The 6507-nt window shown below is 39.8% G+C and overlaps 1 pseudogene; it reads right to left on the reverse strand.

Moving 5' to 3' along the window:
* Positions 1 to 4794: 4794 nt before the first annotated feature.
* On the reverse strand, positions 4795 to 5791 carry LOC100730875 (olfactory receptor 2T8-like; annotated as a pseudogene).
* Between the last annotated feature and the right edge of the window lie 716 nt (positions 5792 to 6507).

Genomic DNA, 6507 nt, shown 5'->3' on the forward strand with positions numbered 1-6507 from the left:
AAGAAATCCTGAGTAACCAAAGCAATGAAGGAGACATCAAAATTTCAAATTTCAATTTATAGTACAAGGCTTCATTAGTAAAAAACAGCATAGTACTTGCACAAAAACAGATATATGAATCAACTGAACAGACATGCAGATCAGTGCAGTAGAACAGTGCATTCAGAAACAAGCCCTGATCTGTGAGAGTGGCCAGAAATGTGCACTGCAGAGAAGACAGACTCTTTAACAAACTGTGCTGGGAAAACCAGATCTACTCACGCAGGCTGGGTGTCAAGATGAAACTCAATGCATCTTAAGACTGTAGCATTTGGGGAAATAATCCAGATACTGAAGCTTAAGAATCATGTGGTTTCTCTTAAACGACATGAGTAAACCATAATTTTAAAGAGTAAAATCAAAGAGAGATAGATAATAGGAAACCGGGAGACAGACCTTTGCAAATGAGAAGAGGATCTGAAGATGAGGGATTGAGCTGGGAAGGAAAAGGGCTGAGCAGTAAAAAGGGTTGAAAGGGTCGTGTGCACAGCCCAGCTCTCCAGTATAAATATGTCTGTCATGTGTCACAGCTGTGCACTAGCATGAAAAGAGTATTAAAAATTTAAAAATACTTTAAATGTTCCAGTAGATGACTTGCTGTACCTCTTTCCCTGCAAGCTAGATGCCAAGAGTTTGTGGTGTTTGTGGGGTCACAAATAAATCTACATTCCCCAGGCGCATCCCCTACTACAAACAGAAAAATAAAAAGATGGATTGAAGTACCTAAAAGATTTTATTTAAATGAATGTTGTATCAGTTCATCAATCAACCTAATAATAGCAAAGTAAAAGGAACACCTAAATGGATGGGTGAAAACCATTTGGGTAATTTATTCCACTTGTAATTGATGAAGTAGTTCAATATTTTTAAATATTTTTAAGTCAGGCCAGGTTTTTGATATCTTGAATTACTGTAAGAAGCTAATGCTTCTTACAGATCCACTTGGGCTTCAGAAAGAGAACGCAAAACAAGACATGTAATGAAGCTAATGCTTCTTACAGTAACTGAGTTGACTGAGTTAGGGAACTGCATTATGGGGCTCCCAGAAATGAGGCCACAAACCAAGTGCACCTGGCCAATCTCTAATGTGGGGAAGTCCTGCTGTCAGAGCTCATGTTTCAGTCACACTTGCCACTTTCCCACAAACCACTGTCTCCTTTCCTTTACACATGAATAATCCCTTCTCTCTGGAGGGAGGGCACAGCCAGTGCCCTCTGTGCTCTCTCTGTAGATACTGATGTTCTCTATGCCAAACATCCCTTGGTAAATGCCAGCGTTTTAAAGTCAGATGCCTGGTTGATGTCACTGGAAGGTGTGCAACGAATGTTTTCCACAATAACTCTGACTCCATTTTTCCAAACTGACCTTTACCACTGAGACTGCCATATAAGAATATGGTAAAAATTCAAAAAGGAAAAGGAAGGTAAAATGCAGCCACAAAAGAAATGTTCTAAGTGTGTTACGTGGTTTCTATTCTGTCTGCATCAGGGACAAACTGATCCACTTGGGATTCAGAAAGAGAACGCAAAACAAGACATGTAATGAAGCCCACTACATTTATCTCATGTGAAGGAGCCAGACTTAATGACAGGGATGACATCCACCAGCCATCTTAAGCAAGTGACTTGGCTGGGGACAGGTTTCCCCCCTGCTCCTTCCAGGGTCTCCAGGTGCATTTCCAGGATAACTGCAGGGCGCCCAGGCCTGGTGCTAGGTGGTCCTGCCTAACAGTATAAGCTCTGGACTCTTCACTTTTTATAACACATGAGGCAGGAAATGATTCTGACCAAGTGCCAGGTGAGAAAGAAAACAATGCAGAAGGAACTCAGATAAAGGAAAGTTTAGCAAAAGTAAAAAAAAAAAAAAAAAAAAAAAAAAAAAAAAAAAAAAAAATTGTGTGCTGGTTGTGGCGCATACTCTTGTAATCTCAGCACTTGGGAGGCTGAGGTAGGAAGATCCTTTGAGTACATGATCAACCTGGGCTACAAAGTGAGCCCAAGTCCAGCCTTGCGAGACCCTATTTCAAAAAGCCACCATAGCGAGACCCTATCTCAAAAAAAGAAAGAAAGAAAGACTAATCTGTAAAATATGCTATTTTTAACATTTTCTCTTAGATTTCAGCTTTTATTGAATTGTTCTATATTTTAACAACACATTTATGTGCAAACACAAGTATATATGTATATATACAGTCACAGTGCATGCATGTATACTCACAAATACACATCTTACACACCCACACTTTTCATGTATTGTCAATGCTATAAGAGCATTGTGGGTACAGATGGTTTCTATTTATAAATACTTCATTATAAAATTGACTTTGGTTCTCTGGAGTTTATTTATCTTGGTGTGGGGCAAAAAACCCACATCCTGACACTATTGGCAAAGACATCACAGTAGCCACAGCTCACCACACTGCTTACGTAAGTGTGAAAATTTTTTCCTTGAAAATTATTCTAAGCTTAAAATCACTTACCCCCAAAAGATGGGAAATACACTGTGAACAACTGAATATCCATTTATATGTCCAACTCCTGATTCTTCCTCAGCTGAAATGCACTGTCAACACAGCTTTTTCTAGAAAATAGACCAGTTTTTTTTCTTTTTTCTTTTTGTACACAAATCAAAATCAGGACCTTGCATGTGCCACGCAGACACTGTGTCACTGAGCTTTTTGACCGGTACAGTAACCCAGACTTTAATGGTGTAATTTTAAAAGATTATGGAAATAGTGTCACAATGTGTAATTAATTCAAAGCTAAACATTCAAGTAAAATATAGGAACTGAGAGATATGTATTATGCAAAAATACAGTTAAGTAAGATGTTTAATTTTAAGGTATTGAATGAAAGCACATATGGAAAATATAACAAATCACCCAAGATACACTTTATTTCAAAAAATTCATAACTTTCTGATGAATGTTATATATTGTCCATTAGTATGCAATCAACTTGAATCTGTCTGCTATAGGAGTAGTAACAAGTTTTATTTTGTTTTTCAAAAATAAAACTGATACTGAGATTTAGCTAAGTACCTGCTGGGTAAGCCTGTGGTCATGGGTCTGATCCCTGGTACCACACATATACAAAAAACATTCCAGAAATTGTAAAACAGATATTTAACAAAAGAAGCTACACAATCTCTTGATAAACCAGTATATAAATATTCAGGCATCAAGGAAACAGACTAAAACACAGTGAATTACTATTGCTTTTTAATTTCTAAATTAGCAATGCTTTATAGTATTTCGAGCAAGAGGTCTTTATTGCTGGTGTTAATGTGAGACTAAACAGCAACTTTAAGAAACAAACTGGAATAGTTTCTCAACTACATGTCAAAAGATGCAAACATATATGATCCTGGAAAAGAACTTTTAATATAGCAGATTCAAATTAAAAGTAGTCAAGATGTCCATCAAGAAAATAGTGGGTCAACCCATGGTGAAGTGTTAGATAGTTCACTGTTAGTAGCAATGTAAAGGAATAAAACTGTGGTAGACATATAAATGTAGAGGAATCTTGGCAAAGTGGTCTGAGAAGGAATCATGGCTGCTGCCCCCTGCTGTGACAGTTTGGAAGAGGCCAAAACAAAGTATGCAAACAAAACCAGGGCCCCAGAGCATCCTTAGGGAATGGAGGAAGGGATTCCCTGGCAGGGAGGAAGCTGCGACTCCGGACAGCAGGTGTGAGTAACACACTCAGGCTGACATTAGTTGAAAGAAAGCCTGCTACAAGGACTTTCTGCCGATTCGGAATCATTCGTCAGGGTAAAGCATTCCTCAGTGAATCCTTGAGATTCTCTGAGTAGTTCACTCACTCTTTCATTGGGAGTTGATCATGGTGTATGGTACAGAAACATTTGACTAAGAATTTGTAATTTTTACATCTAAAAAATAATAGTTTTTTCCATGATATCAGACTAGTGTATGCACACAAAATATGTAGATTGGTCTAAAATCAAAAGACAGAAAATTGAAGAGAAGGAGATTCCAGATGTAGCTGTAGAAGCTACACAACTCTCTCTAATTTGTGGTTTTCCTTTCTGCTGGTTCAGTTACCTTCAGTCAACCAGAGCCTGAAGCATAATGAACTGTGCCCGTTTTGGGGCTGTCCTGACCAAGCATGAAGGGTCATTCCTCAGCAATGCCACAGGGAACAGGGTCCCCACCATCACAGTCTGACCAAACAGCTCCCAAGGGGTCCATCACTTTCCTTGGGGCTGATGTTCACCTCAGCTTTATCCTGCTTCACAGTGGTTCCCAGTGCCCAGGTACTGATGTTGATGATCCACAGATGCCAGAAAGAAACTCTAATGTCTTCACCTTGGGAGAAAATACGAAAGATCTCAGTCACAGAACAAGACAAATATATGCTGAGTTTCCCAGAATCTATCACTGGAACAAATGAAATTCAGAAGGAAAATAAACTTGTTGCACTTCAAGACGAAAGAAATATGTCACAGTGCTGAAATGCATAGCTAGGGAGAAAAGGTTTTCATATTACAGGGTCTGGTGCTAAGAGCAAGTTATGGCATGCAACAGCATCTAGGAAAATATCTAATGGTGAAAGGTAAGATTTTATACTAGAAAATTTCAAAAATCACTTCTTAAAAATTAGTGAATTTGGGAAGAGTATTTTTGTTTCTGTAGTACTGGAAATTGAACCCAGGACCTTGACCCTAAGCTACCTTCAAATTTCTACACATATTATTTTTAGTTTGATCTATTTTTTTGGTAGACAATTTGCTCAGGTTGGTTACACACTGATGCCCCACCACCGGCTTCCCACAGAACTGAGACTGCAGGAGAGCACCAAGAAGCCCAGCTCAATCAATGCATTATTAAAGTTAAGGCCACACACCCACCCACACACTTCCTCAGGGCTCCCTTGACCTCCTTGTTCCTCAGACAGGAGATCATAGGGTTCAGCAGGGGGGTGAAGTTGGTGTAGAAAGCAGACATGACTTCATTATGTTTTGCTGACCTGTAAGACTTGAGTCTCATATAAATAAAGATGCCAGGTCCATAATAAAGACCTACCACCCCTAAATGGGAGGACCAGGTGGCAAAGGCCTTCTTTTGGGCCTCTGTGGAACACATGTGCAGGACAGCAGCGAGGATGATTCTGTAGGAGGTCAGGATGAGTGACAAGGGAATGAGGAGTATCAGCACACAGCAGATATACATGACTTACTCAAAGGCAGAAGTGTCACTGCAGGCCAAACGCACCGGCGTGGGGGCCTCACAGAAGAAATGATTGACCTGATGCTTACCACTGAATGGGAAGCTGAGGATAACAGCAGCCTGCATGAACCCATCAGCTTTCCCTAGGAACCAGGACCCCAAAGCCATTCTTAGACACAACTGCCAGCTTACAACTGCAGTGGGTGGCATATAGCCACGTAGTGGTCATAGGACATGGCTGCCAAAGAGGAAGCACTCACCACCTGCCAGAGTCAGGGAGAAGAAGATCTGCAGCCCACAGCCCACTGCACCATGGTGCAGACCAGCATGAGGTCCATGAGGGAGAGCTTGCTGAGCAGGAAGTACACGGGTGTGTGGAGCCGGAGGTCCTGGTGGACCAGCAGGACCATCAGGGCATTACCAAAGGCCAAGGAAATCATAATTTCTAAGACAATCCCAAAGAGAAATTGTTGGGCTGTGGTGTGGTCGAAGAATTCGAGAAGAATGAAATCTGAGGTGCTATTCCCATGCGCCATGAGTTCAAGGAGAGGTGCTGCTCTCAGTGAAAAGAGATGAGAGGTCTTCTCATTTTCATGCTCATGTGAACCACATGGTCCCTAGAGAATTAGTTGAATAAAAAAGTTGAAACGAGTTTCAAATGCTTCATCTGATACTTACTATCTGCTTAATCATGAATATTAATTTTTTCAAAGCTTTTTATAGTTTCAAAGTTTACATGATAAAAGTTTATTATTGATTGATTTTCATAACAAATCCAAATTCTAGTAAAATACAGTCAACACAAACATATAATCTTCCATTATGCAAATTCCACACAAAAGGTTAAGAAGCAATTGAGTCAAATATTTCATCAGTGATATTTTTGCTAGTGTTATTGTCGTGCATTTTCCATAGTTGTAATAGAGGCTGCATTTAGCCATATTGTTGTTTCACAGCAGCTACCAGGTGTGTTCTTGACAGCGAGTACTATATGTCCAAATGATACGAAAATGTTTGGAACTTACTAGTGTCATGTAGTTTTTTCTGATGCTGATTGACCAAAGAAGGTAATTTCTGCATACTAGAAAACATGTGTTTTTAAGTCTAGATGCTAAAAACACAATGAATGAATCCACCTTCACACTGCAGGGATCAATTCATATGCAAATTAAAGAAGAGATAGTTTATTTCACCAACAGTTTCAGGGCTTTGTTTCTTGCACACTAGGCATCACACATCAGCACAGAAGTGTAGGGTGAAGAAAGGGCATTTAGCTCATT

Source organism: Cavia porcellus, unplaced genomic scaffold, assembly GCF_034190915.1.
Source record: "Cavia porcellus strain 051 isolate PalLab524CR breed Dunkin Hartley unplaced genomic scaffold, mCavPor4.1 scaffold_2, whole genome shotgun sequence".
NCBI lineage: Eukaryota > Metazoa > Chordata > Mammalia > Rodentia > Caviidae > Cavia > Cavia porcellus.